Source organism: Miniopterus natalensis, chromosome 4 (assembly GCF_054644295.1).
Source record: "Miniopterus natalensis isolate mMinNat1 chromosome 4, mMinNat1.hap1, whole genome shotgun sequence".
NCBI classification, from domain to species: Eukaryota; Metazoa; Chordata; class Mammalia; order Chiroptera; family Miniopteridae; genus Miniopterus; species Miniopterus natalensis.
The window spans coordinates 49,782,003-49,800,841 of record NC_142084.1 but is presented as its reverse complement, the minus strand read 5'-3'; the positions used below and the strand labels follow the sequence as shown (position 1 = coordinate 49,800,841).

Below are 18,839 nucleotides of genomic sequence, written 5' to 3'. Positions count from 1 at the left end.
AAACATCAATGATGAGAGAGTCATTGATCCGATGCCTCCTACATGCCCCCTGCTGAGGATCAAGCCCACAACCCAGGCATGTGCCCTGACCGGGAATCGAACTGGTGATCTCCTGGATCCTAGGTCGATGCTCAACCACTGAGCCATGCCCGGCCGGAGACACCTTATTTTTTAAATTGTGGGTCAAGAAGAATGGCCTCCTCTAATTTGTAAGTACATTGGGATAAGAAAGGAGAAAAGGTTCCAAGCAGAAATAAATACGCTGTTTCTCTAAAACTGCTTGATGACCTTTGAAGGGGCATCATAAGCTTTAAAAAGGGTGAGCTGACTGACTACACTTGACTTGTTCAATGCGATATGTAGGTTGCAACAAAAACTCCACACACACACACACACACACACACACACACACACACACACAAGGCTGATAAAAAAATATTGCTGCAAAACTCAAAGGTCACTAGAAGAGTGCCAAGTTAAACAGGACTTTCTTGATTTTTTTTACACTAAAACTGCAACTTATTTGGAATCCAACTTTGACAATCATAAGTTCCAGTTACCTCTGTGCTTTAAACCCATTTTCTCTGAGAAACAGATGTTTAACTTATGATGACATCCAATGTTCTTAAACATGGAGAGCTTAGAAGTTTATAGAAGCAAAGGAGCCGGTTAAGAAATTCCTGGACTACCACCACCAGCTTGTAGATACAAAGTAGATGGACAGATTTGGAGAGCTGGGAATGAAGTCACACAAGTCCAAATCCTGCTGTTGCTAGTAAATAAAATCCTAAGAATTCCATGCTCAAATGCTTTTGTCAAAAGGGTATTTAGCTTGATGTCCTCACATTAGACGGACGCCAGAAAACACTGGAATGTGGGCTTGATAAGAGGAGAGCTGGAAGTCAAAGTGGCTTTTACATCAGACACTATTTATCTTTATCACTACATAATGGAGAAAGAAGAATGTCCTGAAGGCTGCAGACAGCTCTGAAAATATTATTGGAAAAGGAAACAGAAAGAGTAAAAAACTCTGAAAGAAACATGTCATTGCAGTTTCTTAAGTACAGTAATGTCTTTTTAAATACAGTAATGTCTTTTTAAATATCTTTTTAAATGTCTTTTATCTTCTTTTAAAAAGCCTTCAAGGATCTTAAAATATAATAATTTTGCTTAAGAAATGTAAACATCCAAAAAGGGTTTTTAAAAAAAGGAGTTAAAATAAATTGCTTTATCAGAGGACAGAAAGAAACAAAATTATGGTTTTCTCAGGCACACTATTTTTTAATTAGTGCTATTATTAATTTCTACTTATTGCCACTATTGACTGTCTTATTGTTATTTTCTTTTAATAATTTATAATTTAACATTTGTGTAACAGAAAAATAAATAAAGCAAATAATTTCAAAAAACCCATTTTCATATTTTTATGTTAAAGTAATAACATATGTGTATAAGTATTTATTATGTACTATCAACCCCTCTCCCTTGGGATAGAATTATAGTTTACCAGCATATCCCTTTCTAAACCATGTCTTTTTTTCACAAAACAAAACTCTCTAGCCTTCCGCTCTGCCATATTATACCCCTGATTTGGGTGAGCACTTCCACTGAAAATCCTGCCTCGAGGTCTTGTACTTCACCTTGGAAAGTGGCACCTGTTGCCTCAGCCTCCATTTTCTGCATATAACAAGCATCTTTTGATTTATTTTTTTAATTCCTAGTGAGCTTTCTCTCACTCTGTGCTGCCCTAGGGATGGCCCTTTCTCTGCAAACCATTTCAGTAAAGCTTTATGAAGTCTCTGTTTTGTATTATCAGGAACAAATGCACTTAAACCTCAGTTTGAAGCAAAGACTCTCAGGACCGTGGCTCCCACTCTTCCTCAGAGAAAAACGCATGGGAGGTTTGTGCTCCAGAGGATGAAAACAGTCAACTCTGGTATATGCTTTTCCACTTCAGCAGATCTGGTGGAGTTTCAATTTTTCGCTATGACTGGTAGTTGAAAAACTGCCCATTTCCTTATTTATTTTAATGCAGAATTGGCTTACAGTTTTAAAATGTTTAATGTTTAGAGGAAAAACACATTAGATTCATTAATAGGGGCTTTGGGGTTGGTTAACTGTTTCATTTATGGATGTACCTGAAATTATCGAGCAGGGTACCTGTTGATGAATACATGGGGTGATTCAAATCCTTTCTTGTTACAAACAGCACTGTAGTGAAGAAGCTTATTTCTTGACCTTCTCCATGTTTGTAAGTGTATTCTATTAAAAATTACAAGTAGACTTGATGGAGGAGAGGGGTGTGTTTTTAAACCTTGCTAGCTATTTTAAAATCACCCTCCACAAAAATTATACTAATTCAACTGCCACTATTAATTTCCTGTATCACACTGCAGTCTCCTAGAGACCCATGTGCAACTGGGACGTGGTGGTGGGGTTCACATCCTGGGGGTGAACCTTTGACCTGTGGGGGACAAGAACCCCCTTTCCAATTCCACAAGATAACCACTGACCTAAGATGCATTTTGTTCCTCAGATCCGGCACCTAGCCATGGCCGGCTCAGAAACATCCTTGTGCTGGCTCTCCTTCCTTCCTTCCTTCCTTCCTTCCTTCCTTCCTTCCTTCCTTCCTTCCTTCCTTCCTTCCTTCCTTCCTTCCTTCCTTCCTTCCTTCCTTCCTTCCTTCCTTCCTTCCTTCCTTCCTTCCTTCCTTCCTTCCTTCTCTTTCCCTCCTCTGGTCCCTCACTTCTGCTCTTGAATAAAGTAAGATAATCGTGCTCAAGGACTTTTCTGCTTCAGGCTCTGCTTTCTGGAGAACCTAGTTAAGACATCTTCATTTCTACCTGTCAAAAAAAACCCCACAAAACCCCACAAAACAACCCTCATCATTAATTCGATCATCTTATAACAACATCGTTTGTTTGAGACCACATAAGATGACAGTAAGAGAAGAGCTCAGAACCCACGCTGGCTTTGAATCCTGGCTCCACCAGTTGCCAGCTGTGTGACCTTGGGTAAGTTGCTAGGGAGCTACCTGTTCAAACATCACCCAGACTCCTAGCTGGATATTGGAGGCTAATATCTACTTTCTCTAAATGAAGATGCAGCTAGCATTCTGGATGTGAGTTAGGTGTACCTGTGTGAGATTTGAAAGGCAGAACTGAACCGAAGACCACTTTCCTCCTCATTCTTCGCTTTTCCTACTAGTGACCGAGGCACCAACAGTGTTCCCACGACCACACCCCATCATCTTGGGTGCTGAGAGACTGTTGCAACGACAGAATGGTTTGACGGTTTGCCCTCCGCATCCCTGGTCAGAGTAAAATGAACAAGGAGCTATTTTCAGTTGATGAAAGACTATTAGTTAACAGTGAATATAAAGGTAGAATTTTGCCTGTGTCTCTCTACTTGAGCGATTTCAGGTGAATCCACTCAAATTTATGGGCCCAGGCCTCCTATACACGTGCACAGGGCACCCTCTAGTGCTCAACCGGAGAAAGTGCTTTGTCCCTACAGCATAGCAGGCCCTGAATTGCCTTCAATAAAGGCAGTGATCGGTGTGTGGTTTGGTCACATGGCCAGTTTCCAGGACTGTCCTTGAGAGCCAGAGGAGCATCATGCATTCTGGCGTTGGGAACCCATTAATAGAGAACTCCGCACAGGCTCCAGCCCACAGGAAGTTGCTTAACGGTGTGAGGTAGAAATATGCATCCACTCGTGGAGGGAACAGGATCACCAGGGAGTGGGTGGGACCTGGGGGTGAGTGTGCATTATATGGCATCTCTACTTGAGGAGTCAGTAGGTGAAGGGGAAGGTTACTGGTACGTGATCAGGTTGCAGTGGTTAGGAACCTTCCTCGTGGTCTCTACATTTGAGGGTATCTGCACCTGAGAAGCTGCAGACACCGGCTAGGGCAGGGTGTTTTAAATTTTTTTAAAAATGTTTTTATTGATTTTTGAGAGAGGAAGGGAGAGGGAGAGAGAGAGAAACATCGATGATGAGAGAGAATCATTGATTGGCTGCTTCCTGCACGCCCCCTACTGGGGATCGAGCCAAAACCCCAACATGTGCCCTGACCAGGAATTGAACTGTGACCTGGGTTGATGCTCAACCACTGCTCCACACTGGCCAGGCGAGGTTTTTTTTCTTAATCCCTCACCTTTTTCACCCAGCCCCCCTCTCTCCTCCCCTCTGACAACTCTCAGTCAGTCTGTTCTCTGTATCTATGACTCTGTCTCCACTTTGTTAGTTTATTTTGTTCATTAAATTTCCCATATAAGTGAAATCATATGATTCTTCTCTTTCTCTAACTGGCTTATTCACTTAGCAGCATAATCTCCAGGTCCATCCATGCTGTTGAAAAAGGTACGATTTCACCCTAGCCGGTTTTCTCAGTGGTTAGAGCATCGGCCAGAGGACTGAAGGGTCCCGGGCTTGATTCTGGCCAAGGGCACGTACCTCGGTTGCAGGTTCGATCCCCAGCCCTGGTTTAGGGTGCCTGGGGGACGCAACCAATCGATGTGTCTCTCTCACATTGATGTTTCTTTTTCCTTTTTCCCTTCCACTCTCTCTGAAAAAGCAATGGAAAAAAATATCCCCTGGTGAGGATTAAAAGAAAAAGAAAAAGATTTCCTTCTTTTCTACAGCTGAGTAGTATTCCATTGTGTAAATGTACCACAGCTTTTTTATCCACTCATCTACTTGGACTGCCTTTTTTTTTTTTTTGAAAAGGTAGACTTAACAACTGCTTTTATCACCAGGTTAAGTCATGCAGTTACAAAGCAGTTAGAAATTTCTGACAGGATATTATTGTTAAAAAAAAAAAAAAAAAAAAAGCTCATTCTTGCATAAATAATATCTAGCACTTCATTGGGACACCACTGTTCAAAAGGCCCTGGCAAAACACAAACACTCAGTTCCAGGCTGCGTTCAGGCTGCTGTTGGTGAAGCCGTGTGCAGGATGTGAGGCCCCTGGAAGGGGACACGAAGTCAGGGCGAGTTGGGACATTACTGGCAGTGCTCAGAGCTGCCAGCCAGACTCCAGAGAGGGAGTCCAAGTGCTTTTTTTCTGGGACACTCTACTTGAATTAGTGTTCAATCAGTCAACACAATGGATTTTGAAAAGAAAAGAGCAATTAATTAACATGAGGAGGTTACTGCATTCTTTGGACTATATGTCATAATTGTGGTTGGTAAATTCCGACAGCCTCCATCATTTGCTAGTGAATGATATGTATGAAGATAACATTCTCCATTGGGCTTTTTGTTTTGTTTAACAATATACTATTGATAAGCTATAAATGATACTGTTATAAAAATACTAGCTTTTTTCATTCATTATGTTTATAGGCATCCACTGCTTGAGTCAAGGTTAGGCTTATTAAGTGATTAAAGGCAATTTTATTACAGTAGCATGTACTTATGAACACAGGGATGCATATATTTGTTTGAACTAGTGTTTCAGGTTTCTTTGGGTATATTCCCAGAAGTGGAAATGTTAAGGACAGAAATATTAATCATGCTCTGTTAACCATGATTGTCCTGTTCCGGTTAGAGAAAGCACCTTCTAACCTGGCTGAGAGTTCAACGCCCCGGGACATTCAGAATTCCGTTCATTCTCCTTAACTGCCTCTCATCATGGAAAGATTAACAACTTTGTTGCTGAAACAGGGGTCCTGGAGGTGCCCACCCTTTGCAACCCCCCAACCTGCATTTCCGGTAACCATTATACCCATTCTTATTCCTTTTTCCCCAAGTAATCTTTGTCCTTCTACCCAATACAAGCAGCTACCTTATGGGGGGGAGGGGGTGGCACAGCAGGTTTTATGCGGGTGACCTGCTGCTCTCCCATAGTGCCAGCATTATTGCAATAAATGCTCATATATGATTCAGCCCTGTCTCTGCTTAATTCGCTCAAGTAGTGACAAGCAGCCCAGACCCGTTTGTTGTCCGGTTTCAGAATCACTGGGTCATAAGGCAGTTCCATTTTTAATTTTTTGAAGGATCCTGTGGTGCTTGTTGTAGGTGCTCACATTTATGTTTCAGAACAACAACTTTCAAGGAGAATCAGCTGAGTTGGCCCTAAGACTGAAGTAATTGTAAAAGCAAATATGAGAGAAACTTTTCCCCTTTTGAAATAAGTCGTCCTACAACAGCATGCATGGATCTGCAAAGCACCACACCAAGGGAAATAAGCCAGCCAGAAAGACAGGCACCCCCTGACCCCACTCACGTGGAATCGAATGAACGAAACAAACCAAGAAGCAAAATAAAAAATTAAAAACCTATGAGGCTGGGCCGCCTTGAGCCCTGCGGCTGCGAGGGGCGGCATCTCGCTGCCGCTGGCCAGCCGGGCATGGTGGGCACCGCCCGCCTCGCCTGTGCCCAGGTGCCCAGGGTAAAGGCAGCAGCCATGCCCACGCTGGTGAGCACGCTGACGCCGGAGGACCGTCTCAGCGGGCCCCGGGGGTCAGCCACAGCCTCGGCCCACCCTGGGCAGTGCCTGTGAGACAGGCTGCTCCTTAAAGGGGCAGCAGAACTTGAAGCCAGCTCGCCCTGTACATGTAAAGTGCATTTTCCCAGTCCAAACAAGCTTCGATGCTTTCGGCCAACCTGTAACCCCAGATGAAGGCTCCTACCAGGGTGGGAAATTTCAGTTTGAAACGGAAATTCCTGATGGGAACTGCTTGACCAGGGTCTGGCACCCCAGCCTCACAGAGACCGGCGAGACACATCCGAGTTTACTGAGAGAACAGTGGATCCACGGCACTGGCTGGGCGCCCACGAGGACATTCAAAGATACTGTTTGGGGATGAGCCTCTTTGTTTACCCACCTTCTGAACTGCGATGACCCACCGAATATCGAGGCCCGAGAGCACCACCGGGGGACCAGGAGAACTTCGGAGGAACGTGGAGACTACATTAAGCGGGGGGCCAGGTGACAGGCGGGAGACCGGCGCGGGCTGTGCTCCAGGGCCGTGTCCAGCTCCGAGGGGGGCACCCCAGTCCTCCCTCTGCCCCTACCCTAGTCCTTGCCCCTCAGGCCCACTGGCTCTGCCGGGTGCGGTGACATGTCCTGCAGAGGAGCCTCCCCACGGCCGCCCATCCCAGGAGGGTTCCATGTAAACGCAGGGCAGACGCGTTGGGGCTCTGTGGAATTGCCTGCTTACCCTGGCGCGTTTACTTGGCTGAACCTGCACTGTAGAGGCTGAGGAGGTGCTCGAGGAGCGATAGTGAACTCAGAATCTGAGCTCGCTTCTTGCCTTCCCCGAAGCCACTACCCACACAGGGAGGCCAGGGACCGGGGCAGCTGGCGGTGGGCAGGAGCCCCGCAAACGGTGCTCGCCGGCTCGCTCAGCCTCTCAGCCCCTCCACCAGCCCGGCCTGCCTGTGCTGTGAGGCTTCCCAGGGTGCAGCCATTCACTGTAGATCTCGTACTGAAATGCTTATTTTATTTAATGTAAGCATATTTTGGAACAGATTTGTAATTTGTACAATTTAATGCTTTAATTATTTTTTTTTCTATTAATAAAATAACAACCCATTAGGCTCTTTCCACATGAGACCATATTTTATTTTCCCCCTTATTATTGTCCAGACCCCTATAGTTGCCTCTGGCCACAGTAGCCACCTGCTGCAGCCCTAGCTGGTTTGGCACAATGGTTAGAGCGTCAGCCCTTCGACTGAAGGGCCTCGGTTTCTATTTGGGCCAAGGGCACCTACCTTGGGTTTCAGGCCCTATCCCCTGCCCTGGTCAGGCCACCTGCGGGAGGCAACCAATCACGCATTGATGTTTCTCTCTCTCTCTCTCTCTCTCTCTCTCTTCCACTCTCTCTGAAAAGCAAGGGAAAAAATATCCTCAGGTGAGCATTAAAAAAAAAAAAGTAGCTACCTGTTGCAATATTGTTGATCTGGTAGCTGTCTGTACAGTGTGCCTGCCTTACTCTGATTTAAAAAAAAGATTTGTTTAAAAGTTAACCAAGGGGAAGAAACCACAAATGTTTATCCGCAGGTTATTTGTAAATCCACAAGTAATCCTGATACAGATGTAAATTAAAAACAAACTCTTGACATTTCCATTTCCAGCAGTTTAACAAGAATGGACATTCTGAAATACACTCCCAGGTCGAAACACACAAATGTTAAATAAATAAGAGAAAACATACTTTTACATGTGTTGCTGGGCCTAGAAGAGAGTAAGTGAAGTCTTTAATGAACAAATAAACAGGCAACAACAACAAAAAAGATCATCAACCTTCAAAAACAAAACAGAGCTGAAACCAGTGTGGTAGCCAACACAGCAGCCTGGGTTGACCTGAGCTAGGTCTCATTCAGAGACCTAGAGAGCTTTGCTGGTTAAAAGCTCCAGAAGAATAGAATTTCAACCTGACAAAGTGAGTGAGCTGAATCTGAGATTTCGCCCTCCCCCCACTCCCATTAAACCAGGTCTTTAGTCAAAAAGATGACTCCATGCCCTCAGCCATGGTGTGGCTCTATTGGTTGGACCACCTTTGCATGCCCTGAAGGACTGGCTAGGCTTTTGGGTTCAATTCCCAGCCAGAGCACATACCCCGGTTGCTGCCCATCACTTTTTTCTCTTTTTTTTCTCACTTACTCTCTCTAAAATCAGTATCATTAAAAAAAATTTTTTTTTTTTAAGTTGAATTTAGAAAAATCTGTGTGCTGGTAAAGTGAACCATCAAGAAAGAAAATCAATCTTTGTCTGCTGATACTGGATTTAAAAAAAAAATCATAATATTAATATTTCTTCTGGAAAGGGGACATCTGTAATACTTTCAACAATAAAAATAAAATTTTAAGAAAGTCTTCTGTAGTGTTTTGCACCACAGTGTTACTCTCATGTAGTCCTAGGATTTGAATTTCAGCATAGTTCCAGGCTAAGAAAGCCAGTGCAAGAAAGCAAGTGGAAATGTTTTCAGGTTGGTAGGTACTCCCTAGCACTTGGCAGAAAGCAAGACAAAGCATTTCAATTCACTCAATTCAGGATTTCCAAATTTAAAGCTTAACTAAATTGGAGCTCATAAAAAATATAGCAAATCTTAGGACGTGTGAGGAAACAAGCCAACATGAGCAAGAGTCACACTGTGTAGACTAAGGCACATAAGACACATGCAAAGACTAGGGATATTGAAATTACAAGAATGTATACAAAGCATGTATGCTGAAAATATTTCAAATTAAATTAATACAGAAGCTCATAACTAAAAACAGACAAACCAAAGTTGAAGTAAAAAAACGAAGTGTGGTGACTTGGTATAAATTTGAGGTACATGAAACAATGTGTTATTGGAGTAAGAGTAGACACAGACTTACAGAACAGAATAGAGTCTATAAACAGACCCATACATTTATATGGGACCTTGATAATACAGTACAGTTGAATTGAACATTTACAGATAATTCAAATATGGTCCTCAGGTAATACTCTGTATGGAAAACAATTAGCTCTCTATTTTACACCATAAACAAATATAATTTTCATGTGGGTTAAAAATAAATATGAAAAACAAAACTTTAAAAATTAAAAAAGAAAATGAAGGAGAGACTATGTCCTCAGGATATTGAGGAATTTAAAAGAATAATCGAACAAAAGGGACAAAGAAAAGGTTGATAAACATAATTACTAAAGCAAAATAAAAACTTTCTTCATCAAAAAGCATCATCAAAAGTACAAAAAAAAGACATGAAATGAGAAACACCCAATTCGGCGTTTATCCCTGAGGCGAGGAAAGCTGATGACGACTGTCCAGGGGGGTTGTGACATTCTGTTTTAGTTATGTCTTAGTTCTTAAATTAAGGAGGGCACATGGGTGTTTTCTTCACACCTTACTTATACACACTATTGAATTATAATTAAACATCTATATCTCAAAAGCACATGCATAAGTAAGGTAAACAGACCTTCGGCCTGTGCTCTGACTGAGAACCGGGCCTGCGACCCCTGGACGCAGGGGAGGACAGTTTAGCCCCTGAACCGCAGCCACCGGGTGTCAACTATTAGTAACAAATAAGTTGGCGCTGGATCTGCTCTTTTATGGCTCTCACTCCCCCTCTGGTGGTAACTCCCCAAAACTGCAGATGATTTCCTGGTGCCGTCCTGATTGCTGGGATGAACCCCACGACTGCAGACTTCCAGCTCCACCCTGGAGCTCTTTGTAATGCAAACTTTCCCCTCAGAGGGACCTGCGATTCTCAAAGTAACATACATATATCACAAAAAACACTTAAGAAGTCCCATCCTCCTGGGAAAAAAATTAAAGCAGTTTTGCTTGGTTAGCATAATAAGTGAGAATGTGGGATAGGGGAAGTTGCAGTAAATTTTAGGTTTATTTTGGACAATGATAATTTAAGAGGAGACTAATTTGGAGAAATATTTGAAAGATCACGTAGAAAGAACATTGTGCACTTACATGCTTATTAGCATTAAAATTATTCTGACATTAATCAATTTACTTTGGTTCCTTTCTTAACCCATTTTTTCTAATGATTTTTAAGCCTGTTCTGTCTCATTTCCCCCGCTGTGATAATAGACAACAAATGCCCATCCCTATTTGCATATTGTTCTTTCACATGCTGATAGTTTATTAAATTTTTCTATTCCTTGCATCTTTGAGTGTTCTTATTAAGTATATTAATCATAGAATGTATTTCTAGTGCTTTTATCTCATTCATTCATTGCACTTAACTCTTAGTTATGTTGACTTTTTTTATCACGTAAAGGCTAGGTACTCAGCCATTTATTACACTAAGATATTCTTATTTCTATTTCTTTCCCAAACACATTATCACAATATAGCACTTGTTTAAACTCTACTAACCTGAATACAATTTGAAGTGTAAATATTGTACATATATACTAAGAACAGTTAATCCCAGAAGAAATTGATCAGCCTCAGATGTCTGGTTGCTGCTCACCAGTAATCTTCCTGTCAGTCTAAGTAAGCCTTTTATCAGCTCAGAATCTGTTCACAGTTTTTTTCATTCTGAAACCCTTGTGAGGAAAACACTGGGCTGATAATAAAACATTAAAAAAAATTGTGGTAGCTTTTCTTCCTTTGTGAAAACAGGTGATATTATATACACATCTTAAGTATAAACATACTGGGAATTTTGACATTTGAAATGTGATGTGAAAAGTTATTTGCCAAAAAAAAAAAATCAGGTCCGAGGAAACAGGGAAAAATTGAGAAGGAAATACTTAATGCATTTCCCCTTTCCAGGAGTAAGAGAGTCGTGCAAATAAGATTGAATGTCAGGGAAAGGGTCGTGGAAAAGGGAAACTTCCAATATCTATATTATATAATATTTAAACAGTTGATCTACAAATATTCCAGGTACTTTTACTTTTGGCATTTTAAGGAAGGGATAAAAATAATATTCCAAGGTCCTGGTACCTTCCCGGTGATGTTGGGAGGATAAGTAAGAGAGGGGTTCTGTAGGGACCGGCAGAGGATGGGACCCTGGGTTGACCCGCTAGCTGGGCTCCTGTAGTCAATCAGCTCCTCACCCCTCCCTTGCAATGTGCTTTGGGCGGCCTCACCTGTGCTAGAAGCTGCCTCAAGGACACACTGCGGCAAATAAGGGAAAAGCACATCTGACCCAGGGCCTGGCCTCAGTCTTCACTATCCTCTTACAACAAGAAAAAGGAAGGGTGACCCCCCCACCCGCAAATAGTCGCTCTAATTTTGGCTTAGCTGGCTTCTCACCCTCCGGCCTCAGCTTAAATATTTCTCTCTCCCAGAAGGCCCGTCACTTCTTCCTCCCTCCCACTCTAAACCAGGCCCACGGACTGCTCATCTCCCCAGCCTTCATTGTCTTCGTGGTACTGCCGGCAGTTTGGGCCTGCATGTTTGTTGGGCCCTCTTAGATTGTCAGCTTCATGAAGGAGGAGCCTACATGCAGCTTGGACATGCATGTTTGTTTGGCCCTCTTAGATTGCGAGCTTCATGAAGGAGGAGCCTACATGCAGCTTGGACATGCATGTTTGTTTGGCCCTCTTAGATTGCCAGCTTCATGAAGGAGGAGCCTAGATGCAGCTTGGACATGCATGTTTGTTTGGCCCTCTTAGATTGCCAGCTTCATGAAGGAGGAGCCTACATGCAGTTTGGGCCTGCATGTTTGTTTGGCCCTCTTAGATTGCCAGCTTCATGAAGGAGGAGCCTAGATGCAGCTTGGACATGCATGTTTGTTTGGCCCTCTTAGATTGCCAGCTTCATGAAGGAGGAGCCTACATGCAGTTTGGGCCTGCATGTTTGTTGGGCCCTCTTAGATTGCCAGCTTCATGAAGGAGGAGCCTACATGCGTTTCTCTGGCCGCCGTGCCCTCACCCAGCCGTGCCTGGCACAGAGCGAAGCTCGCGGGCGCCTTGGAGAAGGGAGAGCAGCTGAGTCTCAGCCTGTTGAACAGTCCATGGGCGTGGCTCCATATTTCACCTCGGTAAGTGCCTCTTTTGAAACGCTCATCTGCATCCGCTTTGCAATTATATCATTATGCTCCCTAAGGGAGAAACACACTGCCTGTCTTCAGCAGTGATGGATGCTTCGCGGTGGGTGTATATCAAAGGCTTCCCTAAGAATCTAAAATACGACCCCGGGATGGAAGGCGCTGTGCCGAGAGTATTATCACAGTAACACCTATAATAGATATTTGCTGACAGGCTCATGTTTTTAAACAGTCCCTTTCATCTTACTGTTTCCCTGCTCAGGAATCTACAGTGGCTTTCTCTTGGCCAATTATATTAAGTCATAAGATTGCAAAGTGGGAGACTGTGTGAACATTCCTGCTAATTCACTGCTTTCTTTTAGTGAGTGAGGGTTTTGAGACCCTTGAGAGGTCCAGGGTTTATCTAAAGCCGGAGCTCGGCGGTGGAGGGCCTGAACACCTCGTCTTCGCTTGCCCCCTCAGGTTGTCCTTACTCTGACCCTGCTCTTCTGCCTAATCTTGGTCTTCAACACACCCCCTGTGAACTGGTGGGTCTGGCTCCTCGGCTGAAGTATCTACTTCCACGCGCATGTTACCGATCACCTTTAGGTCTTTGTTACATCTGCGGTAACCTCCTGTCTGCGCTTCCTTTCCAACCTGTCCTTGCAGTCATTATAAACTTCTGGAAGCAGAGCTCTGGCCATGTCACTTCCCTGCTGGAAAAAATGGACCTTGTCTAATGATCAGAAGATTTAGCCAGATACATTTATTCTATATGAGCTCATTTTATAACTCTTTTTATTTTCTCTTATTCCCCTTTAAACATTTTTGGCTCTAGCCAAGCAAAAATAATACCTTGTTTGTCATGCATGCCCCAAGTAACATTATTCTTTTATTTATTTATCTTTATTGTTGAAAATAGTACAGATGGCCCCTTTTTTCCCCCTTGGCCCCTTCCACCCTGCACCCATCCCCCACCCCAGGCCTTCACCACACTATTGTCTGTGTCCATGGGTTATGCATATAACTTCTTAGGTTAATCTCTCCCCACCCACCCCCACCTTCCCTCTGAGATCCCTCAATCTGTTCCATGCCTCTATGTCACGAAATCTATTTTGTTCACCAGTTTATTATGTTCTTTAGATTCCACATATAAGTGAGATCATGCGATATTTGTCTCTCTGCCTGGTTTATTTCACTTAGCATAATATTCTCCAGGTCCATCCATGCTGTCCCAAAGGGTACAAGATCCTTCTTCTTCACAGCTGCGTAGTATTCCATGGTGTAAATGTCCCACAGCTTTTAAGTATTCCCTTTCTCATTGATTCCCTAGGCCAGGAATTCCTAGCGAGCCCCACTCTATCTACTCTTCAATGTCTTTTTCAAGTCCAAATCCTACTCCTCCACAATGGTGAGCTCATTTACGGGTGTCGGGGAGTTGATCCTTTGGCAGTTTGGCTTTTTAGTGAACTAGCCTCTTTTTTCTTATTCTCACCAAGACTGCATTTGTCATCTGTATATACAGATATAGTTTCTCTAATCTATATTCATTGATTGCATTTTCTCTGTTGCCTTATGTTCGCTATGAGGCTGTAAACTCATTTAAGGATCAGAATTTAATTAATATTTCTATCTCTTCCCATTGAGTGTCCTCTAATACTTTGTACCTAGCAGATATTCAATAAATACTTATTGAATAAAGCTGTTAAATGAGTAATGGGTGTGCAAATATTTTGTCACTTACCTTGGGCATGTGCTTGAATAGTACACCGTGAGATTGTTCTGAGCTCATGTTCTTGTTTAGTGACAGAGAAAAGAATCCAGTGAGACAAAACTGTTGACTTCTATCTTGCCTATTATGACACTGTGTTTTACTGGGGTTGGTTCTGAGGAATTCTGCTTCTCTAGGACTGAGAAACAGCCTCATCAACACTGTTTCTCTTCTGTGGTGAAATTGCTTCACCTCTACCCAGCTGGGTTCTGCCTATACTCACTACAAAAATTTCATTTCTACCTCTGGCCAGTGTGGCTCAGTTCGTTGGCCATCTTCCCCTGCACCAAAAGGTTTCTGGTTCAATTTAGGCCACCATTTCTCTCTCTCTCCTTCTCCCTCTCTCTTTAAAAAATCTCTATCTATCTATCTCTATCTATCTATCTATCTATCTATCTATCTATCTATCTATCTATCTATCTATCATCTATCTATCTATCTATCTCTATCTATATCTATCTATCTATCTATCATCTATCTATCTATCTATCTATCTATCTATCTATCTATCTATCATCTGTCATCTATCTATCATCATTTCATTTCTACGCTGTCAGTAGTTTTCTTTTTTATAGTCCTTGATGGCTACTAGAGAATTTTTTCCTGAGGTATTTCAGAGACAGGGAAGAGAGCAGTGACATTGGGCAAGTTACTAAGCCTCTCTAGTTCTGTATAATAGTCATGACTACTCACAGCAACCACAACGAGTTTCATCTGCAGTTATTAAATATGGTAATGTCTTTGAATTTCTGTGTGATGCATAAAGTTCTACACAGTTATCTGTTTTACTATTAGGATGGAGTCAAAAGCCTAGGGTATCTGAATGATTCTCAGGCTGACTAACAGTAGCTTTGGTGTTGTTATCCAAACGAGGCTGAATTTGGGGTGGGAGAGAGAGAAAAAAAGTGAGTAAAATTTGTGTGCCAACATTTTACAATAGAAATGCACTTTCGTTTTTTTGAAATATATATATATTATTGATTTCAGAGAGAGGATGAGAGAGGGAGCGAGAGAGAGAAACATCAATGATGTGAGTCATTGATCTGCTCTCTCCTGCACGCCCCCTACTGGGGATTGAGCCTGCAACTGGAGCATGTGCCCTGACCAGGAATGGAGCTGTGATTTCCTGGTTCATGGGTCAACGCTCAACCACTGAGCCATGCTGGCTGGGCTGCACTTTTATTTTTGTATCTTATTTCTATTGGGACAAATCTCTTGTATGCTACCTATCAAGTAACTCACTTTATGAAATGAAATATTTAAATGTCTTTCCAAATTTATCGCACACAAGTGCTTTTTGCTATAAGGAACTATTGGCTGTGTAATGAGAATTGAGTTTACCCTGAAGCAGTATTTCCCAATCTTCACTGGATATTAGAATCACCTGGAGAGCTTTAAAAAAAACAACCTCAATATCCAGACTGTACCCTGAGCCAGTTAAATGGCTGCAATTACTAGAATTTCCAGTAATTCCAATGAAAAGCCAATATTGAGCATCATTGCATTAAAAGATTTACCCTGGTCAGGACATTTTTGGGAGTTTCTTCCCAGTGAGGGTTCTTTTTTGGTGATGACTTCTTGCTTTAAATTTTTTTATTTCTTTTCTTCATGTATAACCAGAAATCACACCCCAGGTTTTTCAAACAGTTTTATTAAAGTATAATTGATATGCAAAATACTGCACTTATATAATATGTAATATTTGATGAGTTTTGACATATGCACTCACCTAAGAACCAGCACCACAATCAAGTAAGAAACATCATCTCCAGAAATTTCCCCAGCTCCTTTTATTTTTTAGTAGTAAGAACATTTAACATGAGATTTACCCCGTTAGCAAATATTTTGGGTGTGTGTGTGTCTGAATACAGTTAACTTTATTGATGGTGTATGACAAGGGCTCCCTAAGCCTCTCCCCTTCTTTAGGGGATCTGGGATGGAAACTTTGGTGCTCAGGAGATTCTTAGTGTGTTGGAGGATTGATTGGGGCAAGGAGTCCCCAGCAGCTGAGGGCCCCTCTTATTCTTGCTGAGGCTAGTGGCTCGGGGGGGCTCTTACACCTTGGAGGCCACGTGGAACATGAGGTCCACCACCCTGTTGCTGTAGCCAAATTCATTGTCATACCATGCAATGAGCTTGACAAAGTGGTCACTGAGGGCAATACCAGCACCATCATCAAAGGTGAAAGAGTGGGTGTCACTGTTAAAGTCGCTGGAGACAACCTGGTCCTCAGTATAGCCCAGGGTGCCCTTGAGCCTTAGCAGTGCCAGTAGAATCAGGGATGATGTTCTTCTGAGCAGCCTCTCAGCCATCATGCCACAGCTTCCCTGAGGGGCCATCCACAGTCTTCTGGGTGGCAGTGATGGCATGGACTGTGATCATGAGTCCCTCCACGATGCCACCGTTGTCATGATGACCTTGGCCAGAGGAGCCAAGCAGTTTGTGGTGCAGGAGGCATTGCTGACAATCTTGAGGGAGTTGTCATCCTTTTCATGGTTCACACCCATCACAACCAGGGGGGGCATCCATAGAAAGGGCAGAGATGATGACCTTCTTGGCTCCACCCTTCAAGGGAGCCCCAGCCTTCTCCGTGGTAGTAAAGACACCAGTGGGCATCAGAACATATTCAGCACCAGCATCACCCCGTTTGATGTTGGTGGGATCTCATTTCTGGAAGACGGAGATGGACTTTCCATTGATGACAAGCTTTCTGTTCTCAGCCTTGACGGTGCCTTTGAACTTACCGTGTAGTTGAGGTCAATTAAGGGGTCATTTATGGCAACAAGATCCACTTTGCCAAAGTTAAAAGTAGTCCTGGTGACCAGGTGCCCAATACTGTCAAATCCATTCACTCCAACCTTCACCATGGTGTCTCAGGGCGCAGCTGGCGCTGCTCAGGAAGACGGGGCTGTCTGTGAAACGGGAGGGGCAGAGAGCAACAAAAAATGTTAAGTGCACAAGACAATATTGTTAACTATAGGCACTCTGCTGTACAGCGGATCTCTAAAACTTACTCATTTTGTGTAACTGAAACACTGTACCCATTGGAAACAACTCCCCATTTCCCTCTTCCTCCCGTCCCTGGCAATCACCGTTCCACTCTCTGATTAATGAACTTTGATTAGTTTAAATGCCTCATATAAGTGAAACTATGCAGTGTTTGTCCTTTCTTTTTTCCATTTTTAAATCTTTTTTATTTTTCAATTACAGCTAACATATTATTATATTAGTTTCAGGTGTACACCGCAGCAATTAGACAGTATATAACTTACAAAGTGATCATCCTGATAGATCTCACACCCATCTGACACCACACACATTTATTGGAATATCATTGACTATATCCCCTGTGCTGTATTTTGCATCCCCATGACTATTCTATAACAACCAACTTGTTAATCCCTTCACCTTTTTCACCCACCCCGTCAACCTCCCCTCCCATCTGGCAACCGTCGTGCAGTGTTTGTCATTTTGTGACCGGCTTATTTCACTTAGCAAAATGTCCTCCAGGTTCATCTACGTTGTTGCATGTGGCAGGATTCCCAGCTTTTTAAGGGGTGAAAAAGATTCCGTTATAAATACGAATCCCACTTGGTTGTGGTGTATGACCCTTTTAAAGTGCTGTTTGGTTTAGTTTGCTAGTATCTTGTCGAGGATTTTTGCATCTATATTCATCATGGGTATTGGTCTGTAGTTTTCTTGTGGTATTTTTGGCATCAGGGTAATACTGGCCTCATATAATGAGTTTGGCAGTGCTCCCTCCTCTTCTATTTTTGGGAAGTGTTTGAGAGGATTGGTTTCTTTCTTCTGTAAATGTTTAGTAGAATTCAGCCATCTGGTTCTTGGCTTTTATTTTTTATTTTTATTACCAATTCAATCGTATTACTTGTTATTGATCTGTTCACATTTTCTGTTTCTTTATGTTTCAGTCTTGGTAGGGTATATGTTTCTAGGAATTTGTGCATTTCTTCTAGGTTATCCACTTTGTTGGCATATGATTGTTTTTGGTTTTTTAAAACATATCTTTATTGATTTCAGAGAGAGGAAGGGAGAGGGAGAGAGTTGAAACATCAATGATGAGAGAGTCATTGATCGGCTGCCTCCTGCACGCTCCCAACTGGGGATTGAACCCGCAATCCAGGCATGTGCCCTGACCGGGAGTCGAACCTCAATCGCCTGGATCCTAGGTCGATGCTCAACTGTTGGGTCACGCCCGGCCGGGAGGCATATAATTGTTGACAGTGGTCTTTTATCATCCTGTGTATTTCTCATTATCAGTTGTAATGTCTCCTAGTCTTTATGCGGAGTGTTCCCCAATACAATGATAAAAGGTCTTATCTGACTGGTATTATAATATATGAATATTTTCCTTAAGGCGGTAGGCAACATGGCCCAATGAAACCCTGGGGGTCAGAGGATCTCAGAATAATCAGTGCTTGATCACCACCAACCAGGGGACACCTACAGCAATCTCCTCACACCTTAGTTTTCTCATTTGTAAAATTAATCATTTCCAAAAGCTCATGTCCAAATACTTGAGTCATTAATTTATAAACCCAAGTGGGGAACAAATTATAGGGCAGGATAATAAATAGTTAAGAGCCAAAGTTTATCTACCTGGATTTGA

At 42.7% G+C, this 18,839-nt stretch overlaps 2 pseudogenes; one reads left to right on the top strand and one right to left on the bottom strand.

Moving 5' to 3' along the window:
* Window positions 1-6,412: 6,412 nt before the first annotated feature.
* On the top strand, window positions 6,413-6,941 carry LOC107527479 (NEDD8-conjugating enzyme UBE2F pseudogene; annotated as a pseudogene).
* Window positions 6,942-16,266: 9,325 nt separating this feature from the next.
* LOC107527480 (glyceraldehyde-3-phosphate dehydrogenase pseudogene) lies at window positions 16,267-17,079 on the bottom strand (annotated as a pseudogene).
* Window positions 17,080-18,839: the final 1,760 nt, after the last annotated feature.